Source organism: Chelonia mydas, chromosome 1 (assembly GCF_015237465.2).
Source record: "Chelonia mydas isolate rCheMyd1 chromosome 1, rCheMyd1.pri.v2, whole genome shotgun sequence".
Taxonomy (NCBI): Eukaryota; Metazoa; Chordata; order Testudines; family Cheloniidae; genus Chelonia; species Chelonia mydas.
The window spans coordinates 218,243,292-218,269,835 of NC_057849.1; the positions used below are offsets into that span (position 1 = coordinate 218,243,292).

General features: G+C 44.7%; 1 long non-coding RNA gene across 3 annotated transcripts; it reads left to right on the top strand.

Annotated features, from left to right (window-relative positions):
• Positions 1–5,861: 5,861 nt before the first annotated feature.
• Positions 5,862–24,764, top strand: LOC122462224. 3 transcript variants are annotated; one of them, XR_006284656.1, is made up of 5 exons: positions 5,875–6,027; positions 6,122–6,255; positions 6,896–7,037; positions 18,107–18,149; positions 24,121–24,514. It is a non-coding gene; the product is annotated as an uncharacterized LOC122462224 (long non-coding RNA). The 3 variants fall into 3 exon arrangements; XR_006284655.1 differs by lacking the exon at positions 6,896–7,037 and having other exon boundaries at positions 5,862–6,027; positions 24,121–24,764; XR_006284654.1 differs by lacking the exon at positions 24,121–24,514 and having other exon boundaries at positions 18,107–18,462.
• Positions 24,765–26,544: the final 1,780 nt, after the last annotated feature.

Genomic DNA, 26,544 nt, shown 5'->3' on the forward strand with positions numbered 1-26,544 from the left:
AGAAACTGAGGAGGCCTGGATTGCTAGTCATAGGGTCCCTGGGCTGGAGTCTAGAGTTGCAGGTAGTCCTGCCAGCCACTAGGAAGTGACACAGGACTTAGAGGTGGAACGGAAGACTGTCTGAGGCAGCATTCACACCACTTGTCTGGTGGGACTTTAATACTCCAGAAGGAAGGAGGGGGCTGTATAATAACCTGGACAGAGGGCTGATGGACAAAGAGGGAGCAATTTGAGTCACAAAGAGAGGGAGGAATCACAGTGTGAACAATCCATGGCAGGGGTTAAAGCTAATTCCCACACCCAGCCACAGTGCTGCTGTGAGTGGAGACCTTTACGCAGGGGCTTCTGAACTTCTTTCTGTTGTAAGATGGGGGTCACAATATGGACAAGTTTGAGAACCACTGGGCTGGGAAGAGACTAACCTCACTTGCCTTTCTGAAACAGTCTGTGTGTCTTTATGTAGATATTTGTTCTTCCTAGAGTACTTCCATCAGTATTAGAATCATGGACTCCCTGAAATGATTTATTATTTATATGGTGCTGCAAGTGTGTGGTGTGTTGTATAACTGAAATATGCAAAACAAATAACAAAGTCAAGAGCGAAAATTACTATTAAATCCTTCTTCACTTCCCTTTGCCAGTGCAGGGTTGATCCCTATGGTATACCCCAGTGCTTCGTCCAGTTCAACGAGCCAAGCATGGGTCTTCCGCTACTTCCTGTGGTAGGATGGTCCACAGACTCATCCATCAGTGTACCTGGAAATGTTTCCTGATAGCTTAAATATACCTTTGCTCAGCTTCATTCCATTTGTTCTAGAATACCCCTTTTGACCACCTTATGTAATTCCTCACCCTAGTCATAAATATCTCTGAGAATGTGGACCTTAGTGTTTATACCTTTCTGATATTTGTAAGTGGTTATTCTAATTCTCCCTTTCTCCCTCCCTTAGTCCTTATTACGCCAGCTATGTACATTTGGAAGGCAGTGCAGCTACAACCATTTACTGAGGGATCTGGCCCATTAGTCAGGCTTCTTCTGAGCTGTGGCTCTGCTGTGGTAGAAACTTCAGGCAAGATTCTCCTCTCACTTGCACTGGTTTTATACTGGTATTATTCCCTTGACTTTGGAGTTACTCCTGATTTATACCCATCTGTGTAAATGAAAGGAGAATCAAGCTTAGTGTCTGGTATGTGTTCTCCTACAGGTGGGTGTGATGAGGCATGCAGCTTTGTATCCTGTGTCACCGTAGTAACTGAAAGCCATTGTTTCCTGGCAACTGTCAGGGTTGCTAAGAGAATTTCTGTAGGCATTTGTAAATCTTGGGTTCCTTTCCCTTATCTGCTCAAAATTCATTGGTGTGTATTTGACAGGCCCATAAAGAACTGATGGCCTGGCTGATTTTTACTTTGAATGTGGTTACATGTTTATTTACATAAATGACAACACCAGTGACTTTGACTGCTCAGGGGAATGGTAATAGGAACTGGATACTTCTGTAAGAGAGTCAGGAGACTTTACTTACTGGGTGACCTCAATTTCCCCATCTGTGGAATGGGAAGAATGATACTTACCCTCCTCTGTAAAGTAATTTGAATTCTATGGATGAAAAGCTTATAGGGGGCTAAGTATTAGGGTTGATTTATATATTGGTTCTGTAAGCCACTTCATGAGAGAGAGTCTCTCACCAACCCATTTCCTTTCCCAACACCCTGATCCTCCTGCTGCTTGGTTCTCAAGGTATTTCATTCTGTGAGCAAAAGCCTCTCGAATCACTAGCTGTCCATAGACCATTGTATGAGAACAACAGTTCTGCGTTAGGGGCCTGATTCATCAGAGCATTACTCCAGTTGTATGCAAACATCATTCCCTAGAAATCAAGGGAGTTACAGCAGCACAAAATTGGAGCGACACAGCGATGAATCAGTGAATCCTATTAGTATAAATCCACCCAAGATCAGTAGGAACCAAAGTCATTATTATTTAATGTCTCTTTCCTAGCATTTATAGGATGAGTCGGTGTTCTCAGCGCAATGCATGTAAGTTAATAAAATTTCAGAATGCTGCAAGCTGTAATGTTTGTGGGCAACGTTGTAGTATTAGGTAAGGGAATTGGTTGGCCCTGACTGGCCCATTGTTGGGAATCACAACAGAGGGATCAAGGACTGAACTTGCATCAGACAAAACTACCCTCTCGCCAGTAGAGGTGAACTCCGCAGGTCAGGGGGTGAGGCACATTTGATAGGGCAATCTGGGGGTAAATTAGCTCTGTTGCTGCACCTGCTGTAGCTCTTCTGAGGATAAACAATGGGCCTTGCTCTCCAAAGCTGTGAACCTGGTGCTGTTCATCAGGACTAAATTTGCTTAAAATGCAATGGCACCCATTTTGCTCAGGTGAAAGCTCATAGAACTGTTCATTCCATGCCTACTTCAAGGTTTCTTACACCCTCTGAAGCATCTGGCACTGGCCACTGTCAGAGACAAGATACTGCACTAGGTGCACCTTGGGTCTGATCCAGTGTGGCAATTCCTAGGTGTCTGGAATAAGAAACAATTCTCATGATGAATAAACTAGACTGTTGACCAGATTATCCCCTGCATTAGAAGGCATGTCGGGGGAGAAAATAGCAGACATTCCATCCTGGTGCATCTTAAGTTGTTGGCAGGCCTGGAGTTGAGCCAATGCAGCATTATTCTTCCTGTCTTCTCCAAGCCTGCAGAAACCTTTCTGTGTGAACACTGCCTGGGGAGAGTTGTTCAGATTTGGGTGGGATGGAACAGAGGGCATCTTTGCTCTGCATGGCATCATCCATCAGTTAACCAATGGAATGTCCATAGCTGTAGATCTGGATTGAGTGACAGGAGAATAAGACCATGTATGTATTTAATAGAAGCCACAGAAGACCCTGGGATATGTTCAAAATTATTTATTTCCCACCAATCTGATGCAGCCATCGGTAGATTTGTTCTGCTCAGGGTCTCAGTGCCTGCACTGTAAATTAAAAGGACATGCATCAGTATAAGGAGAATAAAATTTGCAGTGAATGGCTTGTATTTCATTTTCTATTACTGTCATTTTTATCAGTCTCTGTTAATCCTCCATGTTCCCAGAAAACTTGCCTAAGTAACTTGCATTTCTCACAGCAATATTGATTCCCGCCTGTCACTGCAAAAGTACCTCCCACTGGCATGTTTTTCAAATGCTATCAGGTAACTCACAAGCCCCTTGATGCATTACTCAGCAGCATGGAATCTACAGCACCCTGACTCAGAATGTTTTGCCACCCTCTTATCAAAACAAAAGTGTTGTGACTTTTGGTCAGGGTTTGAGAGAGCAGAGTCTAATAAATGAAAGCTTTATTACCAGTTGGTGGCAGGTCTGTATATTTGGGAAGGGAGGGAAAAATATGTCTTAGATCACAGCTGTCATTTCAGAGCTTTCCATCCCTACTCTCCCTTTGCACAAACATGAAGTTGTTTATTTTTTTTGACACCCAGAATTGTGGCTTTGCAATATTTCCATGAGAGGTGAGAGCAGGGGGAGCTTGTTTGCACACTTTTGAATGGGGCTTTGTTTTTGTCTGTCCAACTTGGTCATAGGAGAAAAGAAAAAATACAACCCTCTTTTCTGTTTAAAATTAATAGATTTCTGACATCATTAGCAGGGCAATACTTTTCTACCCCTCCCCGCATTCCTTGATTTGAAAGGTCTCTATTGAGTTTTTCTGTATTTTGCAATCTTTGAGTGGATTTTTTAGTGGTTAAAACCCCTGCCTTGACAGCCTTGGAGAATGAGGTCATCTCCCAAGAGGAAGCAATGGTCGCTGATGGCAGTGTGGTCTAGTTGTTTGGGAAGAGTGAAGAGAGACAGAACCCAGGTCTGGCTGAGCTGTCCTTGGCATAGGACCTGAGGGAGGTGACTTCATGCCACCTTTGCAGCCCCTGGATTCTAGGGCTGGCGCAGTCCACCCCCTGGTGTAAATTAGAGCAGCCCTAATGCTGGGGCTGTTCTGGCAGCTGAGAAGAACTAGAGTACAGAGGTGCTCCAGCCATGGCCCCTTTCCCCACCATGGGCTGCAAGGGAAGGCTTGTGAAGAGCTGCTCCAGTGGCTCCATGCTGACTGGGGATCCCTATACAGCAGAGGAATTCAGGGGCAGCTAATTTTCCACCTACTTGGACTTACAGAACCTGCCCCTTGCCTCAGGGCTGCTCAAAGTTGCACTTGGCTGTCTATGGCCTGAAGGCGTCATTCATGAAGCTGAGGATTGCTGGGGTGTAAGAACACCTCTGCCATGGCACTCTTCTCCTGAGAACTTGACCTAAGCTTGAGGGGGGTGAGGGAAGCAAAGCCACTGCACCAGCTCTTTACCACACAGGTATTCCCCCTCCCTACAAAGGATTGTAAGGTGGGCAGGTGCTGTGGAGAATCAAGTAGAGAGCCCATAGAATGTTTACACTCACTTTGTCCAGGTGTAAATGACTGCATGAGGTGCAGGGCAATGGGAATTCTGGCCCAATGGCATTAAACCAGTGTAAAACTTTCATGAAATAATCATCGGGCTGCCCCAATTTCCTATGAGCCAGTCTCCTTTGCTGTCCTGAAAGTGCTAACGCACAGTGGCTGCAGAGCTGGGGAACTGCACTGATTTCAGAAAAGCAGACTGCGGCCAAATCTAGATTACTCTGCAAATGCTGCAGATGCACAAAAATGACCTGAGTGCAGATCTCAGGACAGGATCTGATTTTTTACCAGGAGAATGGCTTGTAAAGTGTTACACTTATGAACAGCTTTTAATCACAAAGGCTTGTCATGTGTACACTTTCAGAGCTGGATGAAGCGATTGTAGGGTTTTTAAAAGAAAGTGGCCATTTTCCTTTAAACAAATCTAGTCTGTCGAACAAAGGAGACTTGTGAACTCAGAAGACGAGAGGAAAATGGTACTGAGTGCTCAGTGGCGGAGAGATATTTTAAAGCACTGGGAATTTCTATAATTCCAAAATGGATCTAAGAACCTTTAGCATAGCAAAATCATTTCCATGGCAGGATCCATCCAGAGTTTCCACCCCACTTTAGTATACAGATCCAGTTCTGTTCTACCAAATGTCAGGGCTTCATCTGTTTTCTCCCAAGTACAGAAGCCAGCCAGGACCCTGTTCATATGACATAACCTTAGTGCTCAAATATGTGCTTCTTGCTTCTTCCTCCCATACACCTTCAACCACTCCCAATATCTCTTAAGATATCGACACTGAATAAAGTTGTTGCAGATGTTGAAACATCAGCTTGCAGTGCCATAGCCCTGTCTCCTTCCTTGCAGTTGCCCCTTTGGGCTTGTTAGCAGTGCTATGCCTGTACAGTCTGTGTGCTCAAGTGAGTGCAAAACCTGTGATAATGCCTCACCCACGCATGAGGAGAGAGGGGGGCACTCCTGTGCCCCAGTGGAGTGGTCTGGCACTCCTTGTCCCTCAGCTCTTACTCAGGTATGACTTCCACTGAAATCCCTTGGAGCTGTGCCTGAGTAAAGGTGAAGAAAATGCTGAGGGATTTGGCCTCAGAAAGCAAAGCTGGGGTGTTGGACATTTGCATGTTGGGTGGAAGGAGGAGAAGATAATGGTGTGAAGTGAGGGGGAGGCAGGTAAATCTAACAGCAGGACTCTGTTCACATCTATAATCTTAGGTGTGGTCTAGATGATGGGGTGTAGACCCCACACAGGCCCTGAGTGGGTTAATGTGGGCCTGAGAGGTCAATCTTGTTATCCAGCTGCACCTGGAGGGAGAGCCAGGCTTAACTAGGGATAAAGCCCAGCTGGGGAGGGACTGGGCGATGATTATAAAGCCAAGAAGTTTGTAGCAGAAAGGCTCTGCAGGGAGAGAGTCTGCAGCCTCTCTCTGGGGGATAGAAGAGGAAGGAGGTGGTCCAGGGAGGCAGCAAGGTGTTTGAGGGAGTAGAACTTGGCTGGAACCGAGAGCAGAGGCAGGGCCTGGATTCCCCACTGGACACGAGAAGGGTGGAGTGAAGCCTCTGAGGTAAGGGGTGTAAGGATTACAGAGCCCAGAGATGGATGGAAGGCTGTAATGTTATTGGACTATAGCTGTGTTGGACTCTCTCTTATCTTGGAAGGGCTGGACTAGAGCATGACCTGGCTGAATGACCAAGTTGCAGGAAGAGAGACCACTGGATTGACCCTCAGCAGGGGATGCCATATGGGGAGAAAGCCCCTTCATTGCATCTGGCCACAAGGAGGTGCTCCTATGGTGAGTGAACTCCATCACAGGCCCCATAATGTAGGGGAAAGGAGTCAGGTTGGGAGAAGGCAGAGAGGAGGAGGGAACAGAACTATTCTAGTTTTTTATATTCCAGAGCGCCTCCATAACACTGGCTGCACAAAGATGCCAATCTGCAAGGCACTGAGTTCCCACAGCACTTCATGGGGAGTGGGGTTTTCAGAATGGTGTGGTTGGCTAGCAGTCCAAAATAGACACTTGGTGCTTGCATGGGGAAGAGTCTGAGGGAAAAATAGCAGCTTCTGCTGCTAAAGCTGTGCCCCAGCTGGTTTCTCAGACGTCAGCCAGATCTTAGACATGAAAGGGCCCTCTCTTGGACTGAGTGACCTTTCATCATACACACATTCTTCTGCTAATACCCTGGCAGATGAAGTTTGCCTTGTTATTGCTGCTGTGTTCCTGATGGATGACAAAAACCCCCTGCTTTGAACATGCTTTGGGATGGCATAAAGGTCGCATTCACAGTGACTTCTGTTGCTGCCGCTGCAGGTGTCTCTTGGCCTGCAGCAATTGACCTTTTCCTAATTTTCCTGTCGCACGCTATGTTGACGCTGGAGAAGCCTGCCAAAGGACTCCCACACTAATCTCCCTGCTCCCTCCATCTCCCCAGGCATTGCTGGAAATTGTTATGTCACTGACATGGCTGGGTGCCAGTACAGCAGCTCTCCTAAGAAAGCATGACTGGCCCCGACTGGACTAGACATCAATGCACTTTGAGATAAAGAGCGTGGGAATTGGCCAATCCTGCCCACGTAAGTGGGGCAACTATTTTTCACACATGGGGCATACTCAGAAAATCCATTTAAGTGTTTCTCTTGACTTCAGTGGGCCCTATTTAAGTGGATCAGGGAGAGAGAGGTGATTGAAACTCATTGCCACTGATTGTAGGGATTACCAGTGTGGACACCGCTTCTGTAAGACTTTGCCTGGAACTTTCACAGACTCCGGTTCCTGCACATGAAACGAGATGTAAAGAAGAAATAGGGAAAGGAGGAGCCAGTGAAAAAATAATGGGGAGAGAAAGCAGAACAGGGACTAGACTGCCCTTCATGTGACCCATGGCTATCTTTTGGCAGCAGTACATGGCTTTGAACTATGGACCAAAGGATGTCCTGTTTCCCCTCCTCTAGAGCCAGGTCTATTTAGATCTGTTACACTATGGAACAGCCATCTATGTGGTAGAATCACAGTGGCTTGAGGCATTTAACACTACAGCTGAAACATTATGGGGCCTGATTCTCCACTGCCTTGCACCTCCTGTAGTCTTCTACACCTTTGCAAATAGCATGTAAATACTATTCTGATATAGTAGCATTTTACAGCCACAGTTAGACTCTGTGCTATCTTATAAAGAAAGATAACAGTTGTCACCAATGTGTTCTGCCTGGGAATTGTTAAGAATGGCCCAGAAGTCCCATTGTTGGGGAAGCAGTTGATGACTATGACAGTATCTCTTGCTTGTGCAGGCTGTCACCGATGCCAGTGTCCTGTCTGGTGGCTTGCTAAGTGGCATTTGGTTTGCATTTGCTCTTCTGCTTCATCAGTTTGCTGCTTCACATATGGCCTGTCATTTCCGTTTGCTATGGAGTCACGCTGTTCGAGAGGGCTGGGGTGCCAGCGGGAACGCAGTTCACACCATGTGTGGAGAAGCATCGGAACTGACAGAGAGAGAGAGTGATTTCTGCTTAGCATAGCTGCATTTTAAATAGCTGAGGACAATCCTCTTTGATCTCCTATGTCTACACTGCTAAACAAACATAAAACATGGGCAGTGAATCTCAGCACTTGGGTCAACCAACTGCAGCTCACGGGGCTAGCGCTATGGGGTTAAAAATAGCAGTGTAGACTTTTCCACTTCATTTGGGGTCTGGGCTCTGAAATCCTGCCCCCTTGCCGGGTTTCAGAGCCGGGGCTCCAGCCTGAGCAGGAACATCTACACTGCTATTTAGCCCTGTCGTGTGAATTCTGCAAGCCTGAGCCGGTTGATCTGGGCTGTGAGACTTGCTACCACAGATGGATTTTTTTTTCTTCAGTGTAGACATACCTTGGCCAATCAGACTCTTGTAGGTGACTTGAAAGAGATCATAAGTCCTACCCGAACCTGCCCATTGATTAACAGTGGGACAAACCCTGAGGTCCTTACATAGTGGAAGTTTAAAACAAAACAAAAAAAACCCACCTAACTATGGTGGGAGTTTGCCTGAACAAACACTAAGTAAGGACTCCAGGATTTGGCCCCAGAATAATGATGATGGTGTCCTTCCTCTAGGAGGATCCCAATGAACTTTAGTTGAGTGAACTCCAGTTGAGGTCTTATCAGCTCTGAGTGGAGTGGAAGAATTATTTCTTGTATCTTGCTTGCAACATTCATGCTAATACATCCCACTATGATGCTCACTTTTTTTTTGCAACAGTGTTACACTGTTGTCTCATATTTAGTTTGTGATCCACTGTAATCCTTCAATCTGTTTCTGCAGTACTCCTTCCGAGGCAGTCATTTCCTATTTTGTATTTGAGTAGTTGATTGTTCCTTCCTAAGTGTAGTAGTTTGCATTTGTCTCCATTGAACTTCATTCTATTTATTTCAGACCACTTCTCTGAGGTCATTTTGAATTTTAATCCTGTCCTCCAAAGCACTTGGAATCCCTCCTAGCTTGGTATTGTCCATAAACATTTTTAAACATACTCTCTATGCCATTATCCAAATCACATGTGAAGATATGGAATAGAACTTGACCCACAATAGATCCCTGCAGGACCCCACTCGATATGTCCTTCCAGCTTGACTTTGAACCATTGTTGTGCACCCACTTTATAGTAGGTTAATCTATACTGTATATCTCTAGTTTTCTTATAAGAGGGTCACATGAGCCAGTATCGAAAGCCTTACTAACATTGAGATAGATCACATCTACTGCTTGCCCCCATCCATGTAGGTTTACATCGCCATTGGACTTGCCTACTTTGTAAAATATTACCATCTTTGCTCACAGCTGCGTTCAATCTAGTTAGATCACACAAGGCTAATCATGACTTATCAGTCAGGACCAAACCTATTCAGAATTATCCGCGAACTCTGATTAATACTCCATCAACCCTCCTATTGGCACACTCTGACTAGTAAGCCATGGCTTTGCTATCATATTGCAATGTAGATATGTCCACAGAGAGAGAGAATGGTAGTTCTACTTCTGATTTAATTCTTTGCGTTACCAAAATTCCACTGAGATAGCAACACACTTGCGTGTAAAGTACATGACTAAAGCTGCCTGGAAGGAATGAGGCTGTGCTGAGTAACTAATGTACCTTGAGGTGACTCAACTTCACAGGGCATAATTTTCTAAATATAAACCCCACTGAACTGTCTTACATTTATTTTAATTTAAAATAAGGCGTAGGGGAGGTCTGTGCCCTTCCTCTTTCTGTAGGAGGGAACATAAAAACCCTCCAGTACAGTGATGTGCCAGCCTCGAAGACTTTAGGTTCACGTAACCTAGGCTTTACCTTGTTGCACAACGAACTGGGAATAATGAACAAGACCCCAGATCCAGGGCTCTAGCTAATCTGCACAGAGGGAAGGTTACAATTGCAAGGTTGGCATGTAGCTCACCTTTACATTCCCCTGATCTTGGCCCTCTCCACTGACATGGATCAGCCAAGGGGTCAAAATGCAACCAAGCAGTGGCATGGTATAGGGGTATCCTCCTTCCCTGATACTCCTGCAGTAGTGAGGGGCAGTGGCATGAGTTTTTATGGATATAGCTACACCTGGAGCTGGGGGGTGATTCGAAGCTTATTTAGACACACTCATGCTAGCTCTTGTCAAGCCAGTGTGCTAACAATGGTAGTCTATCTCCGATAGTATGCCTATGATACCCTAGCTCTGCTACTCTCTTTAGTGTGCTAGCTCAAGGAGAGCAGTGTGTGTCCACATGCTCTGGGAATCACATCCTCAGCTCCAAGTGTACACGTACCCTTTGTTGTGTCTACAGTACTCTTCCAGTGGGGTGGCCTTTCTGAGGACAGTTAAGCTGGTTTTAAGGCCAGTATATGGTAGTGACAAAATTAATCTCAGTTCTTCAGATAAATTTGCACACCCAGTCCTTACCTTTCCCTCTGTCCTGCAGAGTATTTCCAGAGCTGTGCGGTGAATGCCACTGAATAACACTGAGTTCTTGTGAACAAATATTCTCCGGTGTGAGAGAAGGCATTTTAAAGTTCTGCCTGCGGGACGGTCAGAGTCATTTTGGCGTGAGGCACTTGCAATCCTGCTTCATAGGGCAATCCAGAACCAGACACTACTGCCAAAACCAAGCGGATTGTGATGACCAGTTTGGGAATGCGGCCAGAGCTGATTTAGCATGTCGCCCTGGCAGCCTCAGCCTGTGTGGTTCCATCAGGCTGCAGTTTTAATTGGCCCTTCTCCAGCAGACCTCAGTCCTGGGGGTGAGGTCATGAAAACCCTGCTTGTCCTCCCCTAGGATGAATCCCCTCTGAGGAACAGCTCCCTCTTCTGGTTTACATGGGTGGTGTGCGTGTGTATAGAGATCACAACCTTTAACTATCTTTAGGGGTGCATCTATACTGCATGCTTTTTTTTTTTTTTGAGGCATGTAGAGTATGTACCCATGTAGGACCCCCCACCCCCACCCCCAGCACCACTATAAATAGCAGTGTAGATGGTGAGGCAGGGCTTAGGTGAGTAAAGTGGAGGCATAGCTGAAGGCAGAGACTCCAGCATCAGGGAAAGGCTTTGTCAGCAGGGAGACAGTGAGGAAAGGCTTAGCTCCCCTGCCAGAGGCTTTCCTCACTGCAGTGAAAGGCTCTGGTTACGAGGAGCCGCTGACGCCTTTCCCTGCTGCCTTACCTCTGCCTCTTGTGGACATGTGTAGCTACACATCACAATGTGGACGCAGCCTGCTTTTAAACGAGGCACGTAGCTATGTGTACGCTCCACACCGCCAAAAGTGCTGTGTAATGTAGACATAACCTTAGACCTCCCTGATCCTGGCATCATACTGGTGCTGTGCTGGTCCCCAGCATAAAGGAGGGCAGTCTGAAGGCTGTCCTAGTCTACACTCGCTGCCAAGGGCCCCAAGAGGCCATTTTGGCATCTGGGGATCAGTTTGGCACAAGGAAGACTCCTCCATGCTCTCTTTTTCCCTGGCCACATCCTGGCAAGGAGTGGTAGCATAAGAGCCACCCAAGTTGTCCCCTACGCAGACAGAATCTTCCAGTGTGATGTGAAGCTTCCCTGTGTGGCAGCAGGATCAGGGATATTATCTGCACAGTTGTAATGAAGGATGTTCCAGTGATTAGGGCACTAGCCTGGAATTTACAAGGCCTGTATTCAGTTCCTTGCTCTGCCACAAATCTCCTGGTGCGACTTAGAGCATGCCACATAAACCTAGATCCTCAAAGATTCTTAGGCTCCTAACTTCTGTTGATTTCAATGGAAGTTAAGAGCCTAAATATCTTTTTGAGGATCTGGATCTAAGACTGTGCCTCAGTTCCCATCTGTGAAATGGGGCTAACGGCACTGTCCTGCCTCACAGAGGTGTTGAGAGGATACCTGTGCTAAAGATTGTGAGGTGCTCAGATACTGTGGTAACAGGGAGGCCATATGAGATAGACAGTTGGCATACAATCGTGCCTTGTGATTTCCCCGCACTTTTAGTTTCCATGTGGCATTTTCTTACCGTGGGAAACAGTGAGAGCCAGAACTGAATGAGCCAGTGATGTATTGTCACAGGAACCTGATTCTATACACTTGCGACTACACAAAAGCTGTTGGGTGTTAACCCTATACATTACAGCATCAGAGAAAGCGCAAGGGAATTCTGTTACAACGTGAGAGGACCGGTGTGTGTTAGAGAAACTGAACTGTGTATACTGTGAAGGGCACCTGTTTCATTACTATGTCAGCCAAAGTCTCTCAGAATTATATACCCGTGTGAAGGGAACAGGTTGGGTTACAAGGTCAATAGAAGTCAACTGGATGAGCATAGCTACAGGAAGGGGACTGATAACATTACCATGTCAGTAGGAGTTCATAAGAATTGTAGTACGTTGTGATGGGGATTAAGAATCCCTCCTGCAAAGTTTAACAGCAGAAGATCTGATCGACCCCTGTATTAGTGGACAGGAAGAGGATTTGGTGGTGCAGTGTACAGCAGAGTGATACGTTACAAGTGTCTACGGGCTAATCCTCAGCCCAGCACATAGCCTGTGGAGTTGGGTTGGGCCCTGGGGAGATATGAGAACAAGCTATCCTTCCCCTGGGCTCTAGATCAGCTACAGAACTGATCTGTGACTGCTACTGCAGCACTAAAACTGCACTAGTCCCCATGGTCCTAATGTGCCCCATCTCCAAGAGAAGACTGGAGGATAGGTATAGTGACTGATTCAGCATCCCTGCCATTCTCCCCCACCCTTGTGTGCAGATATGCAGGATGCCCATGTGGAGGTGAGCTTGGAAGCATTAGTGATGGGAGCTACATAAAGCCGTACATTCAGCTGGCATAAACTGGCATAGCTCCATTGGAGCTGGTGGAAGTATACCAGCTTTATACCTGCTGAGTATCTGGTGAATAAAATATAATAGACTAACTCTACCTCACACAGGGGATGCACAAACCTTACCACATTCTCCCCCCTTCCCTCAAATACTGTCCCCTCTTGAGCACCTGAACGGCACCATTTCTTCTGCCAGAGGCATTCTGCACCAGCAGAGACTTGTCCCTTAAGCTATTGAGGCTGTTTTGGGAAGAGGAGCATAGGAGAGAATTGCATTAAGATGAAAGTTTTTAGGACTAGAGCTTCAGCTGGTGTAATTCAGCTTAGCTTCATTGAGTTCCGTTTGGGATTCTGACCCTCAAACTATTAAATACCAATTAGTCTCTTACGCTTTGTGCAGCAGTGATGCATAGTGGATTAAAAAATAAGTCGTCTTAATTTTTTTCTGGATACAATTCAAAAAGGTGCTCCAAAGCTGGTAGACCTATTGGCGTGCTCTTGGCAAAGGGTCTTGAACTCCATGCCAATAACATTTAACGTTCCTGACTCTCAGCTGTCTGCATGGTATATTGGAAAGTTTGGTTATTTTCACTTATTGTCATGTTAAAAGGGCTATTTCACATTAGAAGAAAAATCCCCCAGACTTAGATTAACACGGTGGTGGCAAAGGGCTCCATGTTGCCACAGAAATCGTACAGCATTTAGCACCATGGTGACACACACAAACTCTTTTCTTTCACAAAGGAAATCCTACGGGCTTCGACACACAAATTATCACAACATATGGCTCCCTGTTGACTTATAAAGGAAATAAACACTATAGATTTATGCAGTTAATATTACACAGAAGGATTCCTTCTGACCATAACAGAAGCACTTGTCTTCTGCAAGCGTCTGTGAAGTGCTGCAGGGGGTTAGCACAGGAGTCTCTTATTTCTGAAGACAGAAGATTTCATTCCACCTAGGTCACAAGTGCAGTGGGTCTCATCCCCATCCCTGTTCATTTAAAAATCCACCAAAATTGGTTGTGATTGGCTGTCCCTGACCATGAGACGCCCTGGACTGGAATAGCTGGGGTCAGGTCAGGACTGAGGTAATAACAAGAACAACAATCTTTTGTTCCTAAGTGCCCAGGGCTGTGGACCATTGGGCCCCTTAGCAAATTAAGCTAAAAGTATCACTTACAATAACTGGGCAATATGCCTGAGTAAATCTCAGAGCAGGAACCAGGTCTGAGGGGAAAGAAAATCATCCTCCCCTCACCAAAAGAAACACTCATACTAAAATGAGAAATGAAAAAGGACTGGACCTGATTCTGCCTTCACTTAGACTAGTTTTACCCAATTGACTTCAGTGGAGTGACTCCCAGTTTACACGGGTATAAGGGCTTGTCTCGAGGAACAGTTAATGCAGAGCAAGCTGGGGTGTAAATCTACAGTGCAGTAGCGTGCCGCACACTAACTGCTCGTGTGGATGTTGTTACCGCCACTTGACCTACTCCACTTTGAAATGGAAGTAGGTCAATGCCCACTGAGTAGGTTAACATGGGCTAGGGAACTTTTAGTGCGTGGTAATAGGGTAACACAGCCAGTTAGTGTGTGGCATGATGCTGAGCTGTAGATTTACAGTCCAACTTGCCATATACTAGCTGTTTGTCTAGACCAGGGGTTTTTAACCTGTGTGTCAGGGACCCCTGGGGGTCTGCAGACTGTCTAAGATTTCCAAAGGGGTCTGCATCTCCATTTGAAATTTTTAGGGGTCCTCAAATGAAAAAAGGTTGAAAACCACTGATCTAGACAAGCCCAGAGAGAGCTCAGAATAGAGACCATGGATTCTTGCCCTGAAGGTTGACACCAAGGTACTTTTGCATCTCTTAGGGGTTGAAAATTCAACAGCCTTGGTCTCTCCATGGAGAAGGCCCTACCTTGTGAACTTGGTACCATGGGATCAAGAAACCATTCAACCCCAGTAATCTCAATTGCTGCACGAGGACACAAGGCAATAACTGCTGCTTACTCGGGTATTCAGGGCCTAGACTGCTTATGGTCTTCAGCACTAATGATTAGTTCTTGAATTTTGCTATAGGAATTTCACTATACAGGAATGCAAATTGCAGCTCATCAGTAGTGTGGTGTAGGGGACCAGGAATGAAATCACATGGGGGGGCCTGGCTGTCAATACGAAGCGCATTAGCAGAGCTGTGTGGGGAACACTGGACTGGAGTTGGGAGCTCAGCTGCAGGTCCAGGTTGAGATGCATTGGCGGCTCTGTGTGTGTGACAAGACATGGAGATACTGCAGGTCAGGTCTGAAGCACGCTGGCAGAGCTGCATGGATGCTTACACAGCACCTGCCCATCTTGAACCTGGCTCAGACCAGTGATACCAGCCCATGACTTCTTGTGAGGTCTAAATTTATCATCAATTTAGACAGTCTGTAGTAATTCAGTGTCAAATTTCTCCTGCCTCTCAGAACCCATCAGTATCCTATTTTTCTGTTTCAAACCTCTCACCCGAATGACTTTGCTGAATAGGTCTGGAGTGCTAAGTCTAGACCCAGGGGAGCAGAATGCTGCATCTTTGTTAAATACTATATTTGTTGAAGTGAACAGGATGAGATGTCCACTCAGCAGAAATTTCTTACTGCTATTCCCAGCTTCCACTTCCTCGGCACCTGGCAGATGGAAAGATGTGTGGGTGACCGACCAACCTGGTTTGCTCAACAGCTGTGGCCCTTCTATGCCTGCAGGCCAAATGCAAACCTGGTGTAAGTGGGTGCACTCCATTAACTTCATGGGAATAGCACCTGCTTCCATGAGACTGAACTATCCTTTTAACTTGCATGACTGAAACGTGAGGGGGCCGGTGGAGTAAAATCTGCAATTATATGCCATAGCCCTGGAAAAAATATCTGTTCTCCGACTCTTTACTATAATGTCGATAGTTATAATGATGTGTGATGTGAAGCTGCCCTGTGTGGCAGAAAGATCAGGGTTATTATATGCAAGTAATTCCCACACTTTACAAGGCTGGTGTGCGTGTGTTTTGAGATGGTGTTTTTAAATGTGCAATGCAGTGTCTGCCTGTACACTTAATTCAAGAGCTGTGCAGTCTCTCTTTGCCAGGATGTTTCATGTGCAGGATTGTAAGGCTGATCCTTCAAAGAAAAAGATCTCATCATAGGAAACATTTGGTGACGTACTGACTACCAGTAGATAAACAATGGCTGAGTTTACGATCTAGGCCAGGTGTCACTCTGGCGCACTCCTTTATCTGCAGCATACCACTCTGTCTGTTGACAAGCTTCTTTACCCAGAGTTCTGTTTAGTTTATGCCGGCCCTTCCCCATGAGCTAAGCTCCTAACAAAAGGCCAACTTCCTACCTTTCCCCTCATTTTGTGACCTATAACTACCCAAAGCACAGGCATATGTGTAAACTGGTACAGCTTGTTCAGTGTCACTTATATCTCTGTAAACATCTGAGCAATGTTTCCTTTCTAAGATGTTTACAGGCTTTTTCCCCCTCTGCTGCTGGACATGTGAAGCAGGGTGGGGTAGGAGACAAGCACTGGGTTGAGAACCAGGAGCTCTTAGACAGAGATGTTTAGTATGATGGTTAAATCAGACCAGAAGCAGAGAGATCTAAGATCTATTTCTAGCTCTGCCAGAGACAAGAGATCTAAGATCTATTTCTAGCTCTGTGTGACCTTGGACAAGTCATCTAACTCCATGCCTGAGTTCCCATCTGTACAATGGAGACAGACACACTTGCCTACCTCACAGCATTACTGAGGATTAATGTTTTTTACTTTGAAGAGGGCTGATGTAAAAATGATCTTTTCTTACTGAAGAGATCTGCTTCCAGTGTGTGTTCAGAGCCAGGGCTTGTCAGGGCTGAGCCCCGGCACCTCTAGGCTTGGCAGTTCATTGCCCCAGCACCTCTGGGCTTTCTGCATCAGTTATGAAAATTTGAAAACAATCGCTTGAGCCCCAGCACCTCTTTCATTACAAATTAGGCACTGGCTCAGAATCAGATCTGCTTGCCTGCTGACCAAAATAGGTTTTCACTATGCCTCGTCTCTGCAGGGACAGCACAGTTCAGTGAGAGAGAGTTGGATTGTGTTTCTTACTGTGCATCATCAGTAGAATTGTTACCTAAGTTCCATTTGCAGGACCGATTAGTTCCACCTGTGCAAGCTAATCCTCTACTACCTTTGGTCTGGCCCAGTATGGCTGTTCTTATGTTCTTATCTGATTTGTTGGTTATGGGCCAAATTCTCCACTGCCTTGTATCTTGTGCAGTCATTTACACCTGTGCAAAGAGGAGGAGGAATGGAGCATCACCCTTGTGAGTTGATAGTAGTTTACACTCACTGTGCATAGATATAAATGACTACACAAGGTTCAAGGGAATGGAGAACTGGGCTACACATTTCTACCTTGGAGAAATCATGTCCCATTAATTGATAGGATACGATACTGCAAACACTAGATTACAGGACAGTCAGTCTCTTGTTGGAAATGATGGAATCCCTAGCAATTTGTACATTTAAAATTTGACTTTGCAAATCTATGGAGACCCTCCCACACTCAGAATCCTGCCCAGGTGGTTGGACTATATGACCTAACAGGCCTGTTTCACCTTTAGATAAATGCATGTAAATCATGTTAATAATAAGTGCTAGGACTTGTGCAGCATCTTTCAGGCCAGGATCCCAACATGCTTTATAAAGAGAGGGCAATATTATTAACTTCTTTCAATGAGAAGTTAGGGGATTGGTCAAGATCACACATTAAGTTAGTGGCCAAGTTGGTAATAGAGCCCAGACCTCTTGGCTCCCAGTAGAGCTGGGTGAAATTTTTTTAAATTTTTTTGCTAAAAATGAAGATTTGGCAACACCAAAACATTTAGCCGATTAGTGTCGTTTTTTGCCAAATTGTTTCGGTAAAAAAAACCACCCTTGATATTCTGAAAAATTGAAACATTTTCTAAATAAAACATTCTGATTTTTCAGTTTGAAATGATTTATTTCAAAATTTCATTTAGTCTTATTTTTAAAAAAATTAGAAATGCTCAATCAAAACAAAACATTTCATTACGGATTGGACTAAATGTTTTATCCGACACAAACCAAACTGGTTTTCAACTTGTCAGTTAATTCCGAAATGATTTTTCTCTCTCTTTTTTTTTTTTTTTCAATTGCCAGCAAACTGAATAATCCACTATTCTCCTAACTCTAGCATCCAGTCCCTTGCTTTAACCATTACACAGCACTGCCCTTTTAATCTGTGGTTCTTGTTTTGCAGCACAAAGACGTGAGAGGAGCAACTCATGACTGAGCAGTTGCATGTAGGTGGTTTTGTTTTAACCATCAGGAGGAGGAGGAGGATGATGATGATTGTTATATTGCCATAGCACCCAGGAGCCCTACTCATAGATCAGGAGTGCAATATGCTAAGTGCTATATAAACAAAGAACAAAAAGACAACCCCTGCCTCGAATTACACTCTCTATAAATTACAAGGAAAGAGCTGACATGCTTATTTAAACCATGGGAATTTTGATTCATTGAATTACACAATGTATGTACCAGAAGAAACAATGGGACAGGAGTGGGTGGGTGGGGTTTTATAGCCTTCAGTGCTCAAGAGGTCAGACTAGATATGGGGTTCTCAAACTGGGGGTCAGGACCCCTCAGGAGGTCATGAGGTTATTACATGGGGGGGTCACGAGCTGTCAGCCTCTACCCTGAACCCTGCTTTGCCTCCAGCATTTATAGTGGTGTTAAATATATTTGAAAGTTTTTGTAATTTATAAGAGGGGTTGCACTAAGAGACTTGCTATGTGAAAGGGGTCACCAGTACAAAAGTTTGAGAACCACTGGACTAGATGATCATGATGATCACTGCCTTAAAGTCTATGAGTTTGTGAGATTCTCAGCTGGTGTCTACTGACTTCACTGGAGCTACACCCGTGTACATCAGCTGAGGATCTGGCCTCCTGTGTGCAAACCTAAACTGTTTACGTAAAGATGTCCTCTACCAGGCCAAAGAATTTTATTTTTGGCCTAGAGAATGGACGTTTCTGTACTTGCCACATATTTATTGTTGTGTTTACAGTAGGCTACTGACAAAGTCTTAAAAAAGCCTCCCCAGTGGTGTCTGCAGTCTTTAACCAGACCAGAGTGAGTACAGAGAATGCTGACCTTGCATTGCAAGCATCTCATTATCCTCCTGGAATTAGAAGCTGATTAGCTTGCCAGGGTCATTTGCCCTCTGACTCTTCTACACAGGCAGAATATGTAGGTACAAATTGGTGCCAAGGATGTTTAGACTTAGATGCTCGCTAGTGAAGATGTACTTTTGTACCCCTCAGTTATCACACCAGATCCTCAGCAGTGAAAGACTCCATTGAAGTATTTACTTCAATGGAGCTATGTTGTTTTACACCAGCTGAGGATCTGGTCCCATGGGTTGGTTTATCAGGTATAAATTATTCAAAATGAAAATGCAACACATTAAAATACAACTAGAATGGTGCTTCATTTCAAAAGACACATCTACTGTGGGTGGGGAGCTAGGGCAAGTTATCTCAAGTGCCTATTCACAAATGCAAGAAGCCTGGGAAACAAGCAGGGAGAACTGGAAATCCTGGCACGGTCAAGGAATTATGATGTGATTGGAATAACAGAGACTTGGTGGGGTAACTCACATGACTGGAGTACTGTCATGGATGGATATAAACCGTTCAGGAAGGACAGGCAGGGCAGAAAAGGTGGGGGAGTTGCACTGTATGTAAGGGAGCAGTACGACTACTCAGACCTCTAATATGAAACTGCAGAAAAACCTGAGAGTCTCTGGATTAAGTTTAGAAGTGTGAGCAACAAAGGTGATGTCGTCGTGGTGGGAGTCTTCTATAGACGTCCACCTCATCCCCCTGGTCCGGAGGAGGCTTTCTTCCGGCAACTCGCAGAAGTTACTAGATCGCACGCCCTGGTTCTCGTGGGAGACTTCAATCACCCTGATATCTGCTGGGAGAGCAATACAGCAGTGCACAGACAATCCAGGAAGTTTTTGGAAAGTGTAGGGGACAATTTCCTGGTGCAAGTGCTGGAGGAACCAACTAGGGGCAGAGCTCTTCTTGACCTGCTGCTCACAAACCGGGAAGAATTAGTGTGGGAAGCAAAAGTGGATGGGAACCTGGGAGGCAGTGACCATGAGATGGTCGAGTTCAGGATCCTGACACAGGGAAGAAAGGAGAGCAGCAGAATACGGACGCTGGACTTCAGAAAAGCAGACTTTGACTTCCTCAGGGAACTGATGGGCAGGATCCCCTGGGAGAATAACTTGAGGGGGAAAGGAGTCCAGGAGAGCTGGCTGTATTTTAAAGAATCCTTATTGAGGTTACAGGGACAAACCATCCCAATGTGTAGAAAGAATAGTAAATATGGCAGGCGACCAGCTTGGCTTAACAGTGAAATCCTTGCTGATCTTAAATACAAAAAAGAAGCTTACAAGAAGTGGAAGATTGGACAAATGACCAGGGAAGAGTATAAAATATTGCTCGGGCATGCAGGAGTGAAATCAGGAAGGCCAAATCACAGCTGGAGTTGCAGCTAGCAAGAGATGTTAAGAGTAACAAGAAGGGTTTCTTCAGGTATGTTAGCAAGAAGAAGAAAGTCAAGGAAAGTGTGGGCCCCTTACTGAATGAGGGAGGCAACCTAGTGACAGAGGATGTGGAAAAAGCTAATGTACTCAATGCTTTTTTTTTTTTTTCATGCCTCTGTCTTCACGAACAAGGTCAGCTCCCAGACTACTGCACTGGGCAGCACAGCATGGGGAGGAGATGACCAGCCCTCTGTGGAGAAAGAAGCGGTTTGGGACTATTTAGAAAAGCTGGACAAGCACAAGTCCATGGGGCCGGATGCTTTGCATCCGAGAGTGCTAAAGGAGTTGGCGGATGTGATTGCAGAGCCATTGGCCATTATCTTTGAAAACTCATGGCAATCGGGGGAGGTCCCAGACGAATGGAAAAAGGCTAATGTAGGGCCCATCTTTAAAAAAGACTAGAAGAAGGAGGATCCTGGGAACTACAGGCCAGTCAGCCTCACCTCAGTCCCTGAAAAAATCATGGATCAGGTCCTCAAGGAATCAATTCTGAAGCACTTAGAGGAGAGGAAAGTGATCAGGAACAGTCAGCATGGATTCACCAAGGGCAAGTCATGTCTGACTAATCTAATTGCCTTCTATGATGAGATAACTGGCTCTGTGGATGAGGGGAAAGCAGTGGACCTGTTGTTCCTTAACTTTAACAAAGCTTTTGACAGTCTCCCACAGTATTCTTGCCAGCAAGGTATGGGCTGGATGAATGAACTATAAGGTGGATAGAAAGCTGGCTAGATTGTCGGGCTCAATGGGTAGTGATCAATGGCTCCATGTCTAGTTGGCAGCCGGTATCAAGTGGAGTGCCCCAAGGGTCGGTCCTTGGGTCGGTTTTGTTCAATACCTTCATAAATGATCTGGAGGATGGCGTGGATTGCACCCTCAGCAAGTTTGCAGATGACACTAAACTGGGAGGAGAGGTAGATACGCTGGAGGGTAGGGATAGGATACAGGGGGACCTAGACAAATTGGAGGATTGGGCCAAAAGAAATCTGATGAGATTCAACAAGAACAAGTGCAGGGTCCTTCACTTAGGACGGAAGAATCCAATGCACCGCTACAGACTAGGGACCGAATGGCTCGGCAGCAGTTCTGCAGAAAAGGACCTCGGGGTTACAATGGACGAGAAGCTGGATATGAGTCAACAGTGTGCCCTTGTTGCCAAGAAGGCCAATGGCATTTTGGGATGTATAAGTAGGGGCATTGCCAGCAGATCGAGGGACGTGATCGTTCCCCTCTATTGGACATTGGTGAGGCCTCATCTGGAGTACTGTGTCCAGTTTTGGGCCCCACACTATAAGAAGGATGTGGAAAAATTGGAAAACGTCCAGCGGAGGGCAACAAAAATGATTAGTGGACTGGAACACATGACTTATGTGGAGCAGCTGAGGGAACTGGGATTGTTTAGTCTGTGGAAGAGAAGAATGAGGGGGGATTTGATAGCTGCTTTCAGCTACCTGAAAGGGGTTCCAAAGAGGATGGATCTAGACTGTTGTTAGTGGTAGCAGATGGCAGAACGAGGAGTAATGGTCTCAAGTTACACTGGGGAAGATTTAGGTTGGATATTAGGAAAAACCTTTTCACTAGGAGGGTGGTGAAACACTGGAATGGGTTACCTAGGGAGGTGGTGGAATCTCCTTCCTTAGAAGTTTTTAAGGTCAGGCTTGACAAAGCCCTGGATGGGATGATTTAATTGGGGATCGGTCCTGCTTTGAGCAGGGGATTGGACTAGATGACCTCCTGAGGTCCCTTCCAACCCTGATATTCTATGAAACACCAAAGCACCACACACGACTGTTATAAAACACACACATGCTGGTGGCAATCCGAAATAACTCAGCTGAAGGTCAGTGAAGCTGCACAAGTTCACAACCAGCGTGAGTGAGATCAAAATCTTTAGAATGGTCCTGGTGATTAAATTAGACATCTCAAATGAATACTTTGGGCCAGACTCTCAGCTGGAGCTATGCCAACTTATACTTGCTGAGGACGTGACGCTTAACCTGACTGAATATGTTAACTGCTGTATGCTGTTGTGAGACAAATGTTTAAGAAAGTTTTGTTCTGTGTTTGTACAGCACCTAGCACAAAGGAGTCCTAGTCCCTAACTACAGCTTCTAAGTGCTACTACAATACAGATTATTATTTATTAATTATAAGTGAGCTTTCATATCCTAGTTACAAAATTCTGCTCTCAGGTCTCTACTGTGGTTTTTTTACTCCCTCCCTGTATATAAAGGTGTATGGGACTTCTACACAGGTAGAAAGAGCAGAATAGGGAAGCTGATCTCTGTTGCATAGATCTCAGAGCAGCATTTTTTCCGCTACATGCCATATCACGTGTGACCATTGGCCAGTGGTTAGATCCCTGGACTGGGTTTCTGGACTCATGTGGTCTAACTTTCCACTACCTTGCATAGTCATTTACCCCTGAAGCTAAACGGATAGAAACTAATGTTTCAATCCTACAAGCACATACACATCCGAGTAATTTTAAATGATCAGATCCATTGATTTAAATGGAACGATTCAGGTGCCTAAAGTTACTCATGTGTGAAAGTTTTTGGTGGCTAAAAATTCTCCCTTATGAACTTGTTAAGCCCCAGTATTTGACTTGGTATTTCTGTCTTTCTAAGTTTAAATTAAATGCTCATAAAATCGTATGACTGAAAGTGACCTAGAGAGGTAATCTAGTCCAGTCCCCTGCACTCAAGTCAGGACTAAGTATTATCTAGACTATCCCTGACAGGTGTTTGTCTAACCTGCTCTTAAAAATCTTCAATTATGGAGATTCCACAACATCCCTAGGCAATTTATTCCAATGCTTAACCACCCTGACAGTCAGGAAGTTTTTCCTCATGTCCAAGCTAAATTGCCTTTGCTGCATTTTAAGTCCATTGCTACTTGTCCTATCCTCAGAGGTTAAGGAGAATAACCCTTCTCCTCGTCACAACCTTTTATGTACTTGAAAACATGTCTCCTCTCACCTTCTTAGCTTATCTTCTCCAAACTAAACAAACCCATTTTTTTTCAATCTTCCATTATAGGTCATGTTTTCTAGACCTGTAATAATTTTTGTTGCTTTTCTCTGGACTTTCTCCAATTTGTCCACATATTTTCTGATGTGTCTAGAATGGACACAGTACTCCAGCTGAGGCCTAATCAGCATGGAGTAGAGTGGAAGAATTACCGTACTTCTTGTGTCTTGCTTACAACACTCCCGCTAATGCATGCTAGAATGATGTTTGCTTTTTTGCAGCAGTGTTACTCTGTTGACTCATATTTAGCTTGTGATCCAAAGAGACTTCTTTGGAAATGCCACTTACATTTCTGCTAAGGTGCTGTTGTATCACTGACAAGATGAGTTGGGTTTTGCTGAATACACAGAACATCACCGTCCTCTAGTGGTAGAAAATAAAAATGTATAAACCGGCTATTAATGTAGCTGTTCCTGGTGGTGGTTATTCCACTCAAATATTGCACACTCTTTTAGTGGTTGGGACTGATATTTTAATTACTTAGGTAAATAGAAACTGAAACTAAATAGAAAACTAGATGTTTGGCAAAGTTTTCTGATAAACTGGAAACTTTATTCTTCATTTAAAAATAATGTGATTTTAAATAATATTGTGGATTATTTTGATTCTCCTGAATTTCAGTGGCTATTATCACTATCCAGAGAAACAAGGGAAATTCACTGAGAACTGTATAAGAAGTACAGTCTACATATCACCAGATTGGCCTGCAGAATCTTAACACCCTGTCTAACATGCAGCATCCTCTGGTATTACAGTTTTGGACCATTCTCAGCACCGCCAATGTCCAAATTCTGGACCCAGATCCATAGTCATTCTGTGACCTCACAGGGCTTTGCCACTACATTTGAGTGCTAAACTGCAAATATGTTTGTTTTGCAGGGGAAGAAATGACTGTACAAGATAGGGAAGAATCAGCCCCTCAATGATTTTGTGAGGTGGACAAATAGCCCCTAAATGTTAAGGATGACCAAACAGATCTTCACTTCTAACCTAAATCAGATGTGAATTCAGTGCTCCCTGGCTGGACTCCTGTATTATCTCTGCTGCCTACTCTCTCTCTCCAAATCTGTGTATAATAGAAGAGTAGAAATACAGCTGAAGTACTCAAATGGAGGGAGTGAAAATAGCACCAATACAGTTCAAGAAGTTTTCAGATTGCATTAAACGTGAATGTGCTAATCAAATCCCTCTCTAAAGAAAACAGGGAGGGACCATGTATATTTTGGAAGACAGGACTAAAATATAATCAATCTTGACCAATTAAATAGCAGCAGCAACATGACCACTTAGCGCAGATCTAGTGCCTTTAATTCAAAGATCTCAAAGTGCTGTACAAACATTAGTTAGTCAAAGTCTCACAACACCCTCGGGTGGTAAGCATTTCCCCCATTTTATAGATCAATAAAAAAAGAGGTCCCATAAAGGCAACTGCGAAGTGGCTCACATACACAGGAATCATCATATGTAAGGTGTAATAAGAGGGCAGGCTGAACCACTGCCGAATAGGAAGTGGGTGGTGGGTGGATGGATGGGGTTGATAGTGGATTTGTGAATCAACAGCATCACACTATTGCGACAACAAAACAACCCCACAAATGCCATGTTGCCAGTATTAATAGGACTATCGTAAAATAAGTGAGGTTGTTTTTCTGATCTACTTGCCACTCAGGCCGCTGTTGGAGAATTGAGTTCAGCTTTTGTCACCCCATTTCAAAGAAGATATAGAGCGTTCAGAGGAGAGCAATTAAATTGATAAATGTTTTGGAAATTAAGACCCAGAGGGAGGGATAAGTAAATGGGGCGTGACCATTCTGGATGACAGACAGCTCAGGGGAAACACAATAAAAGTCTGTACATAAGGGGTTGTTACAAAGAGGGCAGGGATCAATTATTCTCATTAGTCAGTGATACCAGAACAAAGAGATGGGCATAATCTGCAGCACGGAAAATTTGGCTGCATATGGTAAGAAGCTATGTCTGCTAAATTCACCATCAGTGTAAGTAGGTACTACTGCCTTGATTTCGGCTATATGACCTCCTTTGGCTTCACTTCTGCCACTGATGTTGACCACGTATACCAATGGTGAATTTGACTTTAGAACTCAAGGAACTCTCCAGGCAATGGAACAAGCTGCTAAGGGAGATGGTAAAGGCCCCATGGGAAGAGAGATTTAAGACAGATTTTCAAATTCAGAAGGGATATATAGGGTGGTCTAAGTTAGACTCTCTGATATTCAGATTCCCTTTGGCATACTTACATCCACTTACCACTGAGTAAGGGAGTCTCTCTAAGCTGGGGTCATTTACATGTCAAGTAGATATAAAGGGGTAACCTACTTAGACATTCTGACACCCTCCTATTGTTTGTTTTCCTTGTTACTCTCCTCTCTTCTGGCCATTTGTAGACTCCCTCTACACTTAGCCTCACCTCTGAGTTCAGACACCACCTGTAGTGGGATGGATGAGGGTTAATTAAATGAATCTTACTGCAATATGAATGGATGGAATACCTGGCTTACTGGAGGTCTCTTCCAGCCCAATGGATTCCGTGTGAGAGTGTGGGAAATCTGCCTTACTATTAGAAAACATCCTGATGGGTTAAGATGCTTCCTCAGCTTAGTGTCATCCCTTGGGCTGCAGCCCCCATACTATCTTTGTTATGCCAACTCACAACCACTTTTTCAACACATGGCTGTATATCTGTAGAATCTTCACTCACTCAAATATCTGAGTGGGGAAACAGGGCAAAGCTGTAGGAAACGTGCTTAAATACTCATGTCTGCCATGTAAACAAATAGTCTACGAATAAAGCTGCCCTTATGCTCCAGCCCTCTATTTCGCCCTGCTTTTGTGGCTGACTTCTGACTGGCACATAGGAAATGCATTTAGCACAAGGTCTGTGTGGCAAACCTTAGCTCCAATATTCTGCTTGCCCCGCATGTTGGGAACTCCTTGGAAGTAGTTCTTTGGTACTGAAGCGGGAGTGGGGAAGACAGTAATTCTATTAAGAAAAGATCAAAGGGAAATGCACAGTGGCCTCCTTGT